General features: G+C 36.8%; 1 long non-coding RNA gene across 1 annotated transcript in view; it reads right to left on the bottom strand.

Annotated features, from left to right (window-relative positions):
- Window positions 1-3479: 3479 nt before the first annotated feature.
- The window catches only part of LOC102237178, a 30264-nt gene continuing 13289 nt past the window's right edge, over window positions 3480-20454 (bottom strand). Inside the window, exons 3-4 of the long non-coding RNA XR_312747.2 lie at window positions 4154-4298; window positions 3480-3494 (exon numbers count right to left, since the gene is read on the bottom strand). This is a non-coding gene — a long non-coding RNA (uncharacterized LOC102237178). The remainder of the gene's footprint in view (window positions 3495-4153; window positions 4299-20454) is intronic.

The following is a 20454-nucleotide window of genomic DNA, read 5'->3' on the forward strand; positions in this document are numbered from 1 at the left end:
CAGCTAATGTGAGCCAATTTTATTCCCAGAACTGTGCAGCGAGAAAAAGTTGTCAAAATATTCACACTGATTTATAACGTGAAATGCCAAAAATGAGGAAAACTCAACTGTTGACTTTCACACATGCAAATGCTAATTATACCACAGGCTATCTGCCTGGCTTATAATGGGTTAATATTAAAAATACAGAAATAGAAAACTGGTAATGACATATAATACACGACTATTCAGCAAAAGATGTGAGCACCTCTATATTTTAGCTGGACATTTTGTCGGTTTGCTGCTGTGAAGCGTCCAGGTGGGTGTTAACAAAAACAAGGTGGAAAAACATCAGTAATTAACTTCACACACTCTTCCTAAGGTTTCCCAGAAAACAGCAGGAAGTCTTTTAATTATTATTCAACAAAGCTTTTATACTAACAAATTAGTATAAAGACAGTTACAAAGTCGGCCTTCTATCACCTGAAGAACATTTCCAGGATTAAAGGACTAATGTCTCAGCCAGATCTAGAGAAACTCATCCATGCCTTCATCTTCAGTCGTATTGATTATTGCAACAGCGTCTTCACAGGTCTGTCCAACAAATCAATCAAACAGCTGCAGCTGATCCAGAATGCTGCTGCTGGCGTTCTGACTAAAACCAGGAAGATAGAGAACATAACACCAGTTTTAAAGTCCCTCCACTGGCTCCCTGTAGCTCAGAGAATAGACTTTAAAATACTGTTGTTAGTTTATAAATCACTGAACGGCTTAGCACCACAATACATTAAAGATCTGCTGTTGTTGTATCAACCTTCCAGACCTCTCAGGTTCTGGTTCTGGTTCTGCTCTGCATCCCCAGAACCAGAACCAAACGAGGAGAAGCAGCTTTCAGCATCTATGCACCACAAATTTGGAACAAACTTCCAGAAAACTGTAAAACAGCTGAAACACTGACTTCCTTTAAATCTCAACTAAAAACCCACCTGTTTAGGATTGTATTTGAAATGTAATCAATTACAAATTTATGGATGGAACTTGACTTAAAGCTTTGTTTTGATTATTGATTCTATCTTGCTTTGTGTTTCTGTGTTTGTAATGATGTAAAGCACTTTGAAATGTCTTGCTGCTGAAATGTGCTATACAAATAAAATTTGATTGATTGATTGATTGATTGATATAAGTTTGCTCAACTTCTAATTTTTAAATACATTGTCTTTGCTTATAAATGTAATACTGAAACATATTTGAAGTCCACAAAAAAACCACAGCATTAATCTCTTATAAAAAAAAACTTTGAAAAAATATCTAACAAAACGGGTTCACAGTATTTTTATTGTTCTTTTAATCTTTTGTTGCTTTGCAGGAGGTGTAGACTTAGACTGTCATAAATCTAGAACAGGATTCTAAAACTACAGAGTTTAAGGTCGTTTCCAGTTTTTCAGGAGTGAAAACAGTAAGTCCATCCTACGGACAGACAGTCCAACGTTCCCGGGACTGTAACCACAAACAGCCGAAAAACTGAAAATGGACTTTAGCAAGGGAAAGAAATGACCTTAGTCATTAAACTTTACATTTTGCAAATTTTTAAACTTCCATTTAGGTTCCTACTGCTTTTAAAAGCAGATCAAGCGTTTTTTAAAAATCCACCAAGCTGTTTTTTGGCAATGAGTTCATGTTTTTTGGTGTCTGGAAAATGAGTGATTTCAAAAATCTTTGGCATTTAACAAATAATCAGGCACTGCCCGTTACCTAGCAACCCCAGAACCTCTGCCCGTTACCTAGCAACCTAAGCAGAGTTCCAGCATGTTTGGTCAGCTGGTTTTACCGCTGCACAAGTGCTACAATGGCTGCTGGAAAAGACAAGTGTTTTGTTGTTGGTAGGCCTGTCACAATAACCTATTTCCATCAGCATAATTTATTGTTTTTCTCTTTTCTCGCTCTCTTTCTACCAAAAACTGGATGACAAAAGTCTTCAGTCTGATGATTTGGTCTCAACTAAACTTTTTTATGAAAAAAAATTATGTTTAGAGACTTCATAACTGATTTTATTTGTTGTTTCTGTTGTTTTGTTTATTTATTCTGGATAAATGTTCTCTAGAAATTAAAGTTTCTTAATATTTGATGTGTTCCTGCATTATTATGTCACCGTCATTATTTATTTGAAAATGGTCTCAAAACAATATTATAGTTTATCACAATAACTTCTGGACAATTTATTGTCCAGCAAAATTTGCTATTGTGAAAGGCCTAATTTTTTACTCAACAGAAGCCACTTGCTGCATTCTAGGTGGTTGTGCAGGAGGCTCTACTTCTGCTTTTCAAAGACGCACGGTTGTAAAATTTTGCATCTGTGTAAATTCAATTGGGGGGCGTGGCCAGAAGCAGCTTATTAGGCTTTAAAGTTCATTAAATCAGATAAATCTGAAAGGAGCTAAAAATAAGTAAAATTTATCAAACTAAAATCTCATTAAGAATGATTTTGTTCAAAAAGAATTTGTTTTGTTTATCCCATAGACTAATCCTAATCTGTTGAAGGAAGTAAAATAGGTCAGCTTTAAGAAGAAACTGAAGCACAATGCCAGTCTGAAAAGATTATGAAGATGATCACTGGGTGTATCTAGTAACTGCATCTTCAGTTTTCTGCCCTGCTATGGTCAAATAATGATTCTGTTATTTGTACTCCATCTGCCTGTCTATTTTCTCCATCATTAAGTGCGATGAGCGTTTCTCTGCAGGAAATAAAAGCCTTTCTGGATTGCGCAGCTTGTTAAGGGTAATCCCCAGGTTTATTGTGGAGGTGTTGACCTTTCACAACGGCAGCTGGAACGCCTCTAAGAAAATAAAAAAATAAAAAACACAGTTTGCATTGATTCAGAAAATGAGGTGGTCATCTCAGGCAGAGAGGATTGCTAATTGGTGGAAAGCGGAGCTTACTATGCCAACAGGAAGGTTGTTGCGTATGCAAGGCCAGTAGTGGCCAATATGTCCGCTGCACATTTAAATTCAGTGTTTTACATTGCGGTCACCATCACTGCTTAATTACACAAACAGGCCTGTGTAGGGAATGTGCATATCTGCAACATCTTTCAGCTAATTACTGACTGTACTGAAGACAAATGTGTTTAAGACCAACCTTTACATGCTGATGCACCTCCTGCCTGTACAGCATGTAAACAAAGCCAGCCTGGATGTTAAACCACACTGGAGCCAGGCTGTTCTTTTATTATCAGTGAGTAACAGTTCAAACCAGTCCGCTTTCCAGACTAAAATATATCAACAACTACAGGGGAATAAATCAAGGAATAAATTATTGAGGATATGATGTGATGATGTGTAATTATTAATAAATGAGTCAGTTCTCTTTTCTCAGTGGTAAGCAGCTCTTACCCAGGGTGCAGGCTTTAGACTACGCTAGAAGAATCAATCAATCATCTGCCTATGGAGTTAGAATCCAGACTGCTCCAAAACTCCAAAAGACTGCTTTTTATTATTCGCAGCTTATCTTCGACCTCCTGTGAAATTACCCAAAATGTCAAATTATTGTTAGCATAGCAGTTAAAGATAATATACAAATTCTGCTATATCCAAGACACCAAGAACTCAGTCACCTTAAAGGGAACCTATTATGCTAAATTCACATTTCCATGTTTTTATGCTTCCATTTTGGTTTCTACTGCTTCTAAAAACAATCCAAGCACTCACCAAAAATGTATATAAATTTGTTTTTCAATCAAAGAAAAACTAATTTTAGTCAACAAATAAGATGTGACAAAAACATTTATAAATGTAATGAAATATAATGGAATATTTTAATTTTGAAAAATAAGTTTTGCCTACAAAACTAAATTTTTCTGAGGTTTTTTTTTTCTTTGCAAAACAAACTTTTATTTGCGCAACACATAAATCTTTGGCTACAATCCGATAAGTTTTCTACATGTGTTTTGGTAAAAAAAAACCCAACTATTCTAACAAATTCTAGACGTATTTCATGAGGGAAGTTTCAAAAACTTCCCAAATGTAACATCACAAATCAGCAGGAACGACCCCTCACCTAGTAACCCCAGCCAAGCCTAACCCGTTACCTAGCAACCCGAACAGAACTCTGCCCGTCACCTAGCAACCTAAACAAAACTCTTCTCTTCAAAAGAGAAGAATTGTATTGCTGACTTACCACCATTCAGTCAGCCTGGCTGGAAGGTAGAAACCCACCGTTACTGGGCTGAGCACCACGGCCTCACTCTCCTTTGGGCTGAGTCAGCTCTGCTAACTCCTGTGGTCGAGTGTAACGGCTGTGGCTTGAAGAGGAACCACTTCATCTGCGAAAAGCAAAATGACTCTTTAATCGAACTGTAGTTTGTTTGTCTAGAAAGTCAGGTTCGTTTGGGGAGGTGTGAATTTGAAATCAAACTGATGGTAACCAAAAAAAAGCGAACTCTGGTCCCCCTACAAACTTTGGTCTCAGTTCAAGTTTAGTGAACTCTGGAGCGATTCAAATGAACATGTGAACGCCAAGAGGACCAGAGACCGCTCTAAAAGTAGGAAGTGGACTATAACCAGGGCATTCTGGGTAAATACAACCAAAACAAACCTGTGAGGCTAGTGCTAACGGAAGAAAACATAACACACAAAGAAAGTTACCAAAAAAAAACCTCTAAAAATGTTCTCACAAAATTTTCTGGCATTTAGCAAATTGATATAATTTTGGTAATTTTCTAAACAAGAGTAGTTTAAACTGATTTAACTTAACAGTGAGAAAAAAAAAGTCTTTTAATTAGGTGTATGAAAATATGTTAGATTGCACTTGCAGATAGAATGTCAATCAGTTAAATATTCTGAATATTTATGGATATTTCACAGGAAACAAGAAATTTCCAACGGGGCCAAAAATCCACCATGGTGTCTCCAAACCAGAGATGTTCTCACATTGACAAATATTCATGGAGGCAATCATTTGAACTAAATTACATTTTATTGTTAGAAACAATGCTCTGGAGGTTGAGTAAAACAACTAGGGACAATAATGTAAAGAAGTTTCCTTCGATATTTATGCATCTGAATAATTTAAACCCCAACCATCGATCATCCCCTTAACCTGTCCTTTTCTTGAGCCGAAAGCTAATGGTATATTTCTACATTGTATATTTTTCACAGTGATTATTCACAGTTTAACATATCCACTGGAGCTCTGAGGAGTTTTCTCAGAGGGGCTGTAATTCCACTGGACAGGAGAATATTAAAGCCTCATTGTTATTCATTTGTTTGTGAACATTCAACAAGCTCCCACAAGACCTTAAAAGCCCATAAACGGCTGAAATATGACAAAAGTAATGCCTCAAACTGCTTCATGTTAAAAAGCTGTCCAGAATAATTGCTGTAACTAAATATGAATGAAAAAGCAAATTAGTTGTTGCGATTTCAATGAAGTCAATAAGGAGGGAGACGTTTTAAAATTATGTCAGATTTTGATTCAAACATTTTTGCCATCATGGTTTCAAAACCAGTAGGAATTTCTGCCGACTTATGTTTATAAAGCCAACAGAAAAAAAATAAAAATAAAAAATGACTTGCTGATAAAAGTCACGGAGAGCGAAATATCCCTCCACAAGAGGCTTTATGTCCCGCTTAAAGGATTATCTGGGCCTACGGCAATAAATACAACAGCTTCCAAAGTAACGGCGACACGCATTATGACTTTGATCCACAACTTTCTTCATGATTGTTTTTAATATTATAGTACTAAACCAAACAAAAACAAATAGTTTAATATACACTGCCTGGCCAAAACTAATGCTTGGATGCTTTGGTTTTAGTGAACTTGTGTTCAATAGGAAGAAAATTGTTCTAGGTGTGGTTCTTCAGATGCTACGGCTAAAAATAGTTCATCAAAGCAGCATCTTTACATGCAATGTGGTCTGTGGATGGTTTTAACCTGACAATGCCAGATGGTTGGCACACAGAACCATCTGGACAGTCATCTGTAGACTGGGTAGAGGGCGACGGACGCAGTCAAAAATACCAAAACAAAACAAACTGCTGCCCAACTCTCTTAACTTCTGCCATTTATAAAGTTAGTAGGTAAATAAAACTCTTATGGAGGCAAGTCAGAAGAATGAAAACAGCATTGGCTTTATTTGCTTTTCTTTCAGAGAGGAAATTGGTCTTCCACATAAAAGCAGGGAGGGACGCAGTATTTTCTGCTCAGAGCTGTAATTTTACCAGGCCTGAATTCACTGTGCTAATATTAAAGGGGTAGAATTGTTTGGTTTCCCGGGCATTTTATAGGACAATCAGTTACTTGATTCTTTCAGGTTTTATAGAAATACTGTATATATTAAATATAACTTAAAAGAACTTGAAGTTGGGCCTCTGTCTCTTTAAGAAGCTCCTGTTCTTTCTGAAACTCCGCCTTCAGAAAGTCATTACAACATGGCTCCTCTATTAACCCTTTTACAATGTTTTACCAGCTTTGCTCTGAGAAGTAGCTCCTATAATGAGCTCAGCAGATGCACAGATCCAACAGCTGCTGGCTAGTCTGAAGGAGCTGAGTGGCGCAGGGCTCCTCTGTGAGGCAGAAGCTCAGAAACTGCAGCTCTGAGGAGGAGCTGCGTCTCAAAGGCGGGGCTAAGTCCACCCAGGCATTTTTGCAGCTGAATGGTTTCCATGGAGATTAAAGGATTTCTCAAACATGCATGAAAAAAACATGGCAACACTCCAGGTATGTTTTTTTATTTAAACAAACCAAAAACAAACAAACAAAAAGAAACATCATAAAGTGACGTAGCACTCTGCCTCCGGGCCAATAATTGGCTCCACCCCAAGAGCAGAAGACTAAAAATTAGCTTCTATTGCAGAGGCTGGAATATTAATGGATATTAAGGTATATTTGGTGTTTGAGTTATTAGCATAAGCAAATTTTTGGAGGTGATGTCAAGTATTTACATATTTCAGTTGTTTCCTAACTCCAGTAAATACTGGGGCCCCTGTTCGTCACAAGGGCAAAGAATTGCTAACATTTGTGTTCTGAAAGACAAAAAACTGTGGGAAATTTTTTTTATGTCAAACTGTGAAGTTCTGGGTTGTTAGAAGTTCTTGGTTACCCATTTTCGCTTCAACTAGAAAAGTACAACTAAGGTTTTGATGATTTGAAGTGACAGTGCTTAAAATTCACCACGTTTGTTTTAGTTGTCCAAACAGGTAAAATTTAATTGGCTTCCAGTTTAAAGTACTAAAATAACTGATTTGTCACTTTGGACTTTGACACCTTTAATGGTGACGTATGTAAAACCCAGTCCATGCAGTACAAATAAGATTTAATAGATGTGACTGGTGGTGTGGATGAGTGAGTGTGTTGGTCAGTGAAACTAACATTTGATAACTTTAAACCCAACAATACAGTTTTAAACTGTTTACAATGCAAATTTTACAGTGCAAAGCCTTTCTTTAGAGCGCTTAAACAAAAACTTTTTTTTACCCATATGCTTGACATAATACCAAATATAACAACTAAAACAGAGGTTTTACTCTTGTTTTGTGTTTTTTAGTGCCAGTTCATGATACAAATTTAAATTATTTGAGCTACATAAAGAAACTCATAAAAATCTGGTGTTAATATAACACCAGTTATTTGGTTAGTCCCAGGATTTAAATGAGTAAAACATGCTAGCTTGGCGTTTTAATCCTGAGGTTTATGATCACTCAAACAGCATTTTTAGAGCAAGTATGCTCTCACTGGAAAGTTGCTCTTCTCCAAATATCTGGCAATGAAGTCCAACATTTTATCTGAACCCTGAGGAGGGCGAGGAGCGAAGACGAGAAGAGACGATTGTTTTGATATTCAGGCCGAGTCCTTGGCTTTTGAGGTGATTCACACTCTGTGGCGACTTCTCAGTCTGAACAAAAATTGGCTCCACACCGAAGACCTTATCAGAAAGGACACGCAGCCCTACACCTGCCACTCATCCTGTCTGGACGTCTGCTGCCAGCATCTCTGCTTCCTGCTGGATGATAGCTGGAGAAAAGTTCATCTCTGAAATTTAAACCTTTAATCCTGACTGGTGCAAAACTAAATACAACAGTGTTGTTTGTGTTGGTGATGTTGTTGCTGTTTAACTTTGGTTTATAACTGAAAATCTCACTTTAACACATGATGGAACATCATAAAGTCTTCTCTGTATAAAGATTTTCTCTATTTAGAAATACTGACTTGTATTTTATAATAGTACTGCAACTAACAGTAATTTTAGCTATCAATTAATCGATTATTCTGATGATTAATCGGATAGAAAATTGCCACATTCTGCACATTTTTCATTTAAGCCTTTCTTATACAATATTAGAAATACATTAAACAATGCAAACAAATAGATTTGTTATTTTTTAAATGAGAAAATAAACATTTTATTGCCTAAAATACAACAGCGTAACATGCTGTTTGTGGACGTTTGATTATTTATAGTAAAGTAAGCATCTGCAGCTAAAAAATACTTCTACCATGTTACTGATTAATAGGTTACTAAAATTAGTTAATGACAATAATTGATTCATTACAATTAATCCAATTAATCGTTTCAGCCCTATTTTACATAATTTACTCATTACATCTGACTTTTACTAAAAACCAATGCTGATAATCACTGAATTTTATATGTTTTGTGTTGAAGATATAATTTATTGGAATCTTTCAGTTTTACTGATTCATCTGCAATGTTTTTTTAATTGACTAATTTACATAATTATTGCATTCTGCTGAATCAGAACTGTTGATATTTCAGCTGACTGGCCAGAAAAGTCAAAGTTTTCGATTTTCTAACGTGGTTTTCTAACTCATTAATTGTGACTACAAAATGCTAAGCTAATGCGTTAATGTCAACGGTACTACAAATTTATATCAGTGTTCCCCTTTTAGGCACTAAATTAGCTTTAGCTACATGTTTAATTGGAGTATCAGTGAAACCCCAAATGTAATTATCTACTGAGGAGATGCTACTATTGCTTCTACTACAAAAAGTAAAACTGTGTCATAGCTTTAAGCATTTAATCTAAATTGTATTGAGTTGTTTTTATCTTTAGGTTTAAAGATTAAAACAGCTAAAATAGTTTAATTTCTCAGTAGCCACTGGAGGCCACCTCCGCATCACAGTTTAAAAACCGTGTGGAGCCATTCCATGACAAAAGTTATTAATCAAGGGATTATTTATCTTTTGTAAACAAGTAATTTCACTAAACCACAGAGGAAAAATAACTGACTGGCCTACATACAACATCCATAAACAGCCTTCTTTATAGCCTACTATAACTTACTATACTATGACTAACAATTATTGCCTTTTCTGATATAAATGTGTAAAGAACTTTAAAATGGATCAATCTTTTCTTCATTCAGTCCTAACAGACATCATAAAGAAGACCTTCTGGTTTTTTAACCTTCAGTTCTTGTAGAATCTCTAAATGAAAGTCCAAAGTGAGGTCCAGGGACCGTTTCCGGTAATTAAAATGATTAATTTATGTGGCCCTTAACAACGGCTAACATAGTGTAAAACAGGCTTGCCAGAATCAACACTTAAAGATGACTTTTTAAAAATGTTGGGACTGAGAATTTCTTTGACAAATAGTAAAACATTTTTGTTAATTACATTTTTGCTCCACAACCTGTGGACTATTGACATAGAGTAAGTAAGTACATTAGCCTTCTGCTAATGTTAGCGCTTTGTGCTAGCTGTTAGCTTCAGGAGGACATAACATACTCTGTGTTTTGAATATTCCTATTACTTTAACAGTTTGTCATTGTTTTTGTCTTCAGGAACATTTGATTAAAAAAAAATTCAGTGACGTTCTTGGCGCTAGCACTAGCTAACCTGCTAACTATGTAAAAAGTCTGAGAATTTTGAGTAACTTCACAGAACTCTGATAGAGAACCGCACAGCATTCTGGGGGATGTAGGCAGAGGAAAGTCTTCAACTTCTCACAACCAGCTAAGCAAGGTTGGTGGCATCAACTAACTCACTAACTAACTAACTCTCTCTTTGGTTACCTAGCAACTCCCTCACTCTTTGGTTGCCAAGCAACCTGTTGAGTAACCGGTGTAGCAGCAGTTTAAGGTTTCGCCACCATGAAAGAAAACTGGATAAATGCCACCAGTTTTGTAGTATTTCAGATACTTAAAACAAAGAAAAAAAACTAATCAATAATTATTAATACATTGATATTGATATACATTTTGAGCCATATTGTCCAGCCTCAGTAATTAATCTGTCCAATATTTGACATTTGTTTAACTACCAACACGAAGAAACTGTCCCAACAAGATGTTCCTTCTAATGTATAAACTATTAGTTTCCTTCAAAGCAAGGTAAACTCATGGAAAATGACATCAGAAGAGGACAGCCGATGGGGTTACAATGAAATTCAAGTGCAAACAAAACGTTGACTATAGAAAAAAGTATTTTCTAATATTAAAACAGCCTCATTTGGTTCCCCAAACAGACTGGTGGCTGGTATTGTTCCGGGTGCCCATCACTGCACCTCCTCCTCTTCTCACATGAGATTAATGTGATTGATCATACTCTTCATCATGCAGCACTCATTTCAGCATCACCATGGCTACCATGGAGGCAGAGAGACAAAGTGCAGAAAACGGGTGCACTTGTGTCTCTGCGTGTGTCTGAGGCTCCAGGCTCGTGGGACAATGAAGAGAAGCTCTATTTTCTAATTGAATAGTGATTCAATCCACAAACTCAGCCAGTTGGAGCGTAAAGCAATTAGCCGACTGACGGTGACTGGTCTCACTGTGGGCTGGAAGGCTGTGTGCGCGTTCTCCAATACCCAACCAGCTACATCAGTCGCTATCAATCATCTAATTGCTCTCTCTAAGAAGACACAGTAAGTGCAAAGGCATCCTGGTGTGTGTCAGTGTGATATTCCCCATGCTGCAAATAATTAAGAATATAAGCGTGCAGTCGTTATGTCAGCTCACAGCAGTGTGTGTTGGATTACAGCTTCTGGATTCGCGCGGCCCCTTCGAGCGCCGAGCGCCAGGTGGCTGTCAGTCAGGCTGGCCGGAGCTCAAAGTAAGTGTGAAAAATATTCTCTGCCTTACTGGGACTCACAGAAAGTAACAATAAAAAATAAAACATGAAGAGGAAATAAAAGAAAGTGAATCAAAGATACGTATTATCTCAATAATTAATCACAATCAGATTTTTTTCAGCCTTACTGCTGCATGTTTTATTTCTTTTTACTCATCTCAATGAACGTATTTGATCATTTCAAACTGAAACAGGTTCCTTTTAAAGCTTGTCAAAAATATTTAACCATTTTAAATTTATGAACAATATGTTTGGATCTACAACATAGTAGATCCATAGACAAATTGTTGAATCTCTCAGTTTCAACAGAGCATCTTCTTGGTCTTTCTTTAAATTATTCAAAAGAAAGTGATTGTGATTTATGGAAAAACTAAGGAAGCTTCAGGAAAAAGAAAAAAGCACCTAATTACTTTTGATACAATAGTCTGGAGTGGTATAGGAGGTGACAAGAAAAATTTGCCTCAAACAATATAAAAGCCAAGTGTCCTGCATAAAACCCATTAATTTTGCATATATCCTGAGGGGTGAAGCGTATCCACACAGAGAGGCTACAGCGTGAACGGCTGCAGAGGCCTGAGAGCACTAACTGGGGTTTCGTTCTCATCTGTGTAATGTCAGTTTATTTTTCTCGAAGGTACCATGGGGGATAGGGGCTCGGAGGCGGACGGGAACCCTTCAGCTGCTTGGTTGGGAAAAGAAGACAAGAAGAAGAGCCGCAGAGGCGATGAAGAGTTGACTGAGCGACATGAGGATATGAGACTGAAATCGAAAGCTGAAGGCAACAAGAAAAAACTGGAGGGCAGCAGAAAGGTCACTGATGTTACCGTCCAGGTTTCCAGGTTTTATCCAGCTGTCCTCATTGCTTTAGACAGCTTAGGAGTTTTAAACAGGTCCTACTAAGCAAAATTCACATTTTACATGTTTTTGTACTTCTATTTGGGCCCAAACTGCTTCTAAAAACAATCCAAGTGTTTTTTAAAAAATAAATCATCCAGACATTTTTGAGCAACAAGTTGATGTTTTTTGGCGTCTGGAAAATGAGCCGTTACAGAAAACCTACCAACTGTTAAGTCAGAATTGACGGGCATGGCACCGTTACCTAGCAACCCCAGCCGAGCCCAATCCTGTTACCTAGCAACTGTAGTGGAGTTTCAGCACATTTGGTCAGTTGGTTTTACAGCTGTATGTGCTGTACAATGGCTGCTGGAAAGACAAGAGTTTTATTATTGACTTAACATCCAGAAACCACTTGCTGCATTTTGTTGATTGGGCAGGAAGCTCCACTTCTGCTTTTCAATATGTGTGACATATTTTTGACGGTTGTAAAACTGCGCATTTGTCTGTGGCCATTTTCATGTGTGAGTGTAAACGGTGAGTTTGGGGGCGTGGCCAGCAGCAGCTTGTTTGGAGTTAAAGTGACAGAGACCTAAAACAGCTCATTCTGAAAGCAGTTCAAGATGGACACAAAAATTTAAATGAACATTTTTTTGTGCAGACCCATCCTAACCTGTTCACATTTAAATCTGATGTGTCCTCAGCAGTAAAATGAAATGAAAGCAGTTAAATTCAGTTTAATTACATGAATGTCGATGGGATCAGAAAGGTATCAGGAATCTGTCATTGTATGTAAATGCAAAAGCCCAAAAGTCTTTTATGAAATTACAAGTGTTTCAGGGTTTTTTTTTTTGAAAAGAAAGAGGAGAATAATTTAATCAGAGTCTGTTTTTATTCACTCAGAAACTGTAACAGTTTAGTATTGCTTTCCTGCTGCAGCTGTATATTAATTTGTGAACTCTGTCAGTAGTGAAACAGAAACAAATTCCCTCGTTTTGTGTAAAGATATGAAGACTATAGAGCCACCAAATTAAAAAAACGCAGCACCGTCTAGTCAGCCTGAACAAACTGCCCCCAGGCTTGATACTAATGTGAAAGCTGTGCATGTTTACAGCCTGTCCTTTAGTTTTTAAGCAAGCGAAATTAGCATAAACTGACATGCTTTACTGGGTGTTTACTCCCATTGTTTGGGTTATTTGTGAGTTTAATACGTGCAGACTTTGCTTTTCCTGCCAAACATCCAAATAAAGTCTGCTTTGTTGCGTTTAGCAGAGACAAATGGAAACAATGGACTCCATAGGGAAAAAAATTTATAGAAAGTAAAGTAAAAGTTAAAATTAAATAGTTTATCTACTAGCAAAAGTAGAGAAATTAGTCACTTTCAGATCTGTGTGAACTTAATACACTGTTTGCCTGCTAAAACACGTATTCTTTGGTAAAATCTGACAAGACGTTTCAAAGAAAGCTAATTAACAGTCATTTACAAAGATTACCATTCATTATCAGGTGCTAAACTGAACTCTTAACATCTTCCCTTGTTCTTTTCTTCAATTATTTTCACAGACCAGAGGAATGGGATTTTTCTGCAAATTGAAACAAGATAAAAACAGAGAAAAAAGCAACAAAAGACAAAAAAATTGACGTTAGAAAGTCATTAAGTAAAATAAACGGAGCAGGAATTTACCCTAATTTCACTTCAAATTAAAAACAAGCTGTGCTGGTCACGCTCCCCAACTCAATGTTTACATTTACACGTAAAAATGGAGGCAAACAGATGCGCAATTGTATAACTGTACATCTTTGAAAAGCAGAAGTGGAGCCTCATGCACAACCAACAAGAGTACAGCAAGTGGTTTCTGGATGGTAAGTCAACAACAAAACGCTTGTCTTTTCCAGCAGCCATTGTACAGCGCATACAGTGGATAAAACCAGCCGACCACATGTGCTGGAGCTCTGTTTGGGTTGCTAAGCAACGAGGCTGGGCTTGGGTTGCTAGCTAACAGCACAGTGTTTTTAGAAGCAGCTGAGACAAAAATGGACATATAAAAATGTCCAAAATGTGAACTTTGCTTAGCAGGATCTCTTTAGCTGGATCTTGGAATTTAAAATTGCAAACATCAGTTCTGAGTTGTTCCACTTCAGACGGAGTTTATTTTATAAGTAAAATAGGGTTGACATGTCCAAGAAGAAAAAGACCCAGTACATATTTTCTAGAGCCAATATTGTACACATATAAAAAGAGATCAGAACAATAAAGATCCAGTTATCTTGTAAGATAAAAAAGAAACAGTAAGCTGAGATAAATCCTTGTTTGGGTTCCCTGTCTGTTCTCTCAGAGCAGCTCTTCAGTTTCCTGCTACTTCATACCTGTGATGCATGTTTGTAGCTACAAGACAAATTTCTATGCAGGTGCAATAAAACTTCTCGTTATCTCAACCTGCACTGACCTGGTTGTGTATCTATTGTGGCCTCTTCAGTGCCTGAGAGAGCGAATGAGGCGCTATCACAGCGAACTCGCATCGTAAGAACAACATTCCTCCGGAGAGGTTCAGGTAGGCAGATAGCGCTGAAATGTGTGAGAAACCCGGCTGCTAAATCACAAGTTTATCTCCTGCTTCTGCATCTGTGCACCTCAAACCAACACGGCGTTGCTCCCTGCAGCGTCGCTGTCGGTTTTCAGGTGACACAGCACTCAGAGGAGATGCATTTGAGCCGGCAATCATGCTAGGAAAAATAAAAATAAAATAAAAAAATCACTCAGTTCCTGGTCGGTCGGTGTTTTCAAACCTGTTCCTCTAGTAATGAAACCTCAACTTTATCCACTTTATTCCTCTAAAAAAGTTTTTGTTAAAATGCCCATTCCAATAAATCAGCATATTCTGGCATGAGTTGCATTTAAAAACACATTATTTCTAATGTTTTCTAAAGTGCAGACAAGTTTTGTGTCACTATTATCCCACAGTTATAAAGAATAAAGTTGCATTTTTCTTGATTTTTACTGTCAAACATTTCTACTTTGGTGTGTATTTATGTGTTTATCTTTTGTAATTTTCAAGCACAAAGACAGCAAAAGCATCATATTAAAAAATGTTATATTAGTATTTTATACTATATTAGTATATTATATATATGGTATTTTTGAATTTGGATACACAAGACAATTTTGCGTTTTACACTACAATAGAAGGAACAAATTGCCATCCCTGTACATTTGCTTATTACTACATTAGTGAAAATAACTAACAGATATTGAATTTCAGTATATTATAAAGCGCACTCTGGTAAGATAATATTTTCTTAAATTCTTTAGTTTGACTAGTTTTAAAAAATCTAAATTGCTGTGCACACTATGGTGCAAATGAAGCAAATCATACAGAAGTCACCTTCAAAATAAAAGCAAATTAATTCAAAATAAAAGCATTTCATTCCCAGATGATAGTGGAAATGATGCATGGTTAACTTCAGATTTTTCTACTGATCAACTTGGTCCAAACCAAAAGACTCAAAGGCCCAGATGTGACCAGATGTGATGTCTGAATAACAGTGGCCAGAGAACAGAGCCCTGATGAACTCCTTTTATGAATGGTCTTTACTGTTTTATTATATCAATTAATTTCACACAGACTGATGATTTCCAGCCTTTATTTCTGATAATTATGATGATTTTCTGCTTACAGATAAATAAAACATTTCCTTTGGGATTAGTAAACTACTAATCTACTTAATATTAGAATATTACATCACACCAATAAAAAACATTTTTATAATATGGAAATTTTGCCTTGATGAAAAGTTTGCTTAGAATCAGCTTAGAAAGCATATTTAAATTTATTAAATATGACTGTACAATGATTTAGGTATACTTTCATTAGTTTTATTTAAAAGCTTTTGACCTTGAAATATCAAAGAAAAAAGTCATGAAAACTCCTTTCTGTGTATTTTGCCTGATGTTTAAATTTTCCAAGACAGAAGTAAAAATCCTTAATGCAGTCCGCGTTATTGATATTTAGACTTTAAATTTAGATTTTAAATAAATGTAAACCATAAAGTTTTACCATGAGTGACTTCAACAACATCTCCCCTGTGATGTTTCGTTGCACAACTTTGTCTCCATTTCCGGTGTTTTGCTGTTGAACAACTCTTTGCTGGCCCATTTATCAGTGCAGCATCTCACAGGGGAGATGTTGTTTATTTTTTTGACAGATGGCCTAAATGTTCTCGGGTCCCAGTGAAAACTGAGATGAATCCAGCTTGTTTTCCTTCTCCCCCTCCTCTCCACACCTCTGTCTGTCACAGTTCATCTCTTTAAAGCGGCTGATGAGTGTGAGCAGCAGCGCTCGGAGCAAAGAGATAATTGTCACTCTGCTTTCTGGAGCCACAGATTCAGCGCCTGTGTGTTAATGAACTGAGACTGAGCAGTCCTCCTTTCTACAGATTTGTTTGCTACATTTAGCAAACTTCTCGGAAAGAAAATTCAGAACAGTGACAGAGAAACCAATAATACTAATACACGTAAAAACTAGTTAGCACAAATTTCTTCAAGCAGATTGTTGAGTTAAATTAACTTTTATCATAAGTTTAAGCTTTTAATACTTGCTCAAGCAGAAAGAAATGACAAAAAGTTTGTTTAATGTAACATTATGAGCTGTCACTTTAAATCCAAATAAGTTGCTGCTCAACAATTACACTAACGCGTAAAAACGGCTGCAAAAAGATGCACAATCTTTGAAAAGCAGACATGGCGCCTTCTCCTGCACCACTAACAAGAATTCAGCAAGTAGTTTCTGGATGGTAAGCGAACAACAAAACACTACTCTTTTCCAGCAGCCATTATACAGAGCATATAGCAGTAAAACCTGCTGACCATACATGCTGGAGCTCTACCTGGGTTGCTAGGTAATGAGTTGGGCTCGGCTGGGGTTGCTAGGTAACAGCGCAGTGCAACTCAACAATCAGGAGGTTTTTGAAAGGGCTCATTTTCCAGACACCAAGAAACATCAACGTCTTGCCAAATAAAATTGCTGTAGTGCAGTTCGGTTAAGTCTTCAAGGAGCTAACATCTAATAAAAACAGAAAGCACAAAGCTAATGCTGGCAAAGAAATGACCAGGATGTAAATAAAATTGTGTCTAGAATAAAGTTTGCTATTTTAGAGTTGTTTGCAGTTTAACAGTTTTGCCGTGTAAAACGACTGACCTTTAATCAGACAAAAGCTTTTCAGCAAATCCTTCTCAATTCTGGCAGATAACCTTTCAAAGTTTTTGTTTAAATTTTATTTTTCTATAAATGAGAAAAGACGAGTCCTTCAGCAACCTGAATAAATTGTTTGGGTTAACACAACCAACAACCAAACATTTTTGACTTATCCACATGTAGCTTTGACATTTTTGAACTCTAAAAATTGCTGCGAGAAATAAAAATGGCGGATTCACAAAATTGGTTAACCGGAGGTCCATGTCCTTTTGTAGCAGTTCTGTGGCAAATACTGCAACACAGTAGTTCAAAAAAACTTAATAAAGCATAGAGAAAACTGAACAAATTGAAAAATATGACCCAAACTGAATAAAAATTTAAAAATGTAACTTCTTTGCACTACTAGACACTCCAAGTGCACAATAAATTATTTAAGGGTTAAAAAAGTAGATTGTTTCAAACTAAAGCTATATTTGGCATCTATGAAAACATTTTCCTAACATCACATCTACTTCATCACCATGAAGAAAGGCAGAAACCTTCACCTACTTTCTCCTTGCACAAACACCCTCAGAGTTACCGTACTAATGAGGTGATGCCATTCTCTGGTCCTCTATAAAAGAAAGGTCCAAATTAATTACGTTAATTTGGTGAAGGACATTTTAAGTTTTTATCTAAATGAACTGGGACACATAAAATGCCTCAAGCAAAGTAAACAGTCAAGACTAAGCTGAGGGAGATTTGATTGAAAACGTGTAGGAGTCCAAACAAAAACTTGAATATCTTAATGGATGAACCATTAAATAAAAACAGAACTTAAATTTTTTTTAAAAACGGTAAATAACTGCATTTTAAATAATAAATAATTCGTATAGCCTGGCTGGCTTTACATCCAATTTTGTCCTGCAAAAGAAAAGAACTGAAAGAAAGAAAAATCATTTGGAATTGAACAGTAAATCCTTTGAAAAGCAGAAATGTCAGTCTGGACGTGTGGATTACTGCATATACATGTGAGATCTTGTTATGTCTTTGTGTTGCTGGCTATTAGGGGCTGCAGGCTGAATTCAGCAGACTGCATCTGTGTCCGGACTCATTGATTGATCTGAAGTTTGCCAAGAAAAGCAAAGAGGGCTGAGAAAGAGATTTCCTATGACATAAAATCTGTGCTGCGTAAAAAACAGAGGATGCTCCACGACTACAAGAGACACTAACCAAATAAAAATGAAAGAACATAAACCAAAAATGGACAAATCCAATTCACTGAAATATTTAGGGTCTTAGTGAATCCTGGGTTTCTCTTTGCCTCAGGAAAGGGTTAGTCATTAATTACATTTTACATAATCCATAAAAAATGCTTTTCAAAGTAACCAAACATGTGCAGAGAGACATTTTACACAGCTGCTTCAACTCTCTTTCAGCAAAGTCATCTGCTAAGTGTGAATGTGCAACTTTAACAGGCCACCTGAGAGCAATCCTGGCAAGAATAATCTTTTATTTCAAGCTCCATCATGATTTTTTTTCTTTGTTCTCCTCCATTGTGTCTCTCCTCACTACTGAAGACATAGTGTAGATGAGGCCCTGTTCAGTAATTACAGAAGATAAGATGCAGGCCTGCAAAGAGCGGGATGAGACTCGCAGACAAAAGCTTCTGCAGCGGTCAGCAAGAATACAAAGCAGAATGAGACTGGATCAAAGCAAAGCTGCAGGAAGAGAAAGACAACAAGGAGTAACCATAATGATAAATGGCTGCAAATGTTGAGGGGAAGTAACACAGGATTATTAAATAAAAAACAGAAAGATTTAGCCATCTTTGTTCTATAAAGTGACCCTCAAAATCCTTCATACTAAGAAAATGGCGGATGGTTTTTGTTGACTTTTCTTTCCTTTTCACTGCAGGATAAAGTTGGAATATTGACAAGATAAAATATTATTTCAAGAAAGAAGTTGATATGTTTAAATTATGAAATCAAAATCCTCAGAAAAGTATGGAAATGAAGTTTTAAGGACAGTAGCTGCAAATTGTGCAAATAAAATAACAAAAATAAATTTGCGGAAACATGCCAATTTTGAAAAAAACACATTTCTATAAAAAGATTTTGACAGATAAAACTGATGTGACAAATTGATGTGATAAATTGATGTGATTTGCAAAACTGCAGTGGAAACACATTTTTGGCGTCACGAGTCACGTGATCAACAACCGAATGTTACGACTGATGGAAAAGACGACGACAGGAAATGGTAGGAGAATCATGGCAGGCCGTGTTTTTTAATGGCTTATTTCGTGAGCAAACATTCACGTGTGATTTTAATTGCATTTCTTTTTGAATGTAAAAACCGCAATTGTGAAATTGTTTTTCGACTTTGGCCGAATATCAACAAAGTTTGAGCACATTTGAAATGGAAACACAGCTACTGATTAAATGTTTTGGAAAAGTTCCGCTGTTACCTAGCAACCTGGCCCTGTTACCTCCAGCACGTTTGGTCAGCTAGTTTTACTGCTAGATGTTCTATGCAATGGCTGCTGGAAAGGACAAGTGTTCGGCTGTTGACTAACCATCCAAAAACCACTTGCTGTATTCTTCTTGGTTGTGCAGGAGACTCCACTTCTGCTTTTCAAAGATGTATGGTGGAATAATTTTGTATACTTTTCCAGCCATTTTCATGTGCGACTGTGAACTCAATGCTCACTCAATAAACTGCTGCCAGTCAGCAGCAGTTTGTTTGGATTTAAAGTGACAGAGTCCTAAAACAGCTGATAACAGGTTAGCAGACTAAAATCTCATTATCTAAGGATGATTTTGTAGAGAACATGTTTTGTGTCGCCCATAAACTTATCCGAACCCTAGAACCTTGTACTTAAACTTTTACAAACGTTCATTTTTAATCTTTATCTGCAGAAAAAGAAATTCAGATGAAATTTAACTGGTTTTGAATTTTATACATGATGGAGATATAGTTGTGCTTATCGACTGAGAGCGCAGACATTTCCTGAGTGTACTTGGTTTTGCAGAAAAACAGGCTGTTTACTTCATCACTGAAAAGAATGCAATGTTTATCAATGATACCAACTCATTCATTTGCCATCTGACAATTAGATTTTCTTTCCTGACATCGGCTGTTTTTTCCTGGAACAATCCTTCGACCGAACGCTCTAAAGGTTGGGCACTCAGTCCGACATTATCTATTAGCTCAAACAGATCTTTTAAGAAGTCCAGTTTTGTCCTGCCTTCCTGAGTCATTTCCTACTTGACTGTTTCTGTTCTTACACTCTTCTCCTGTCATTACCTCCCTCTCCTCGCTCCTTCCTCCCTGTCCTGTTCTCCTCTCCACTCTCATGAACTGAAGTGACAAAAAGTAGC

This window comes from Xiphophorus maculatus, chromosome 15 (genome assembly GCF_002775205.1).
Source record: "Xiphophorus maculatus strain JP 163 A chromosome 15, X_maculatus-5.0-male, whole genome shotgun sequence".
NCBI classification, from domain to species: Eukaryota; Metazoa; Chordata; class Actinopteri; order Cyprinodontiformes; family Poeciliidae; genus Xiphophorus; species Xiphophorus maculatus.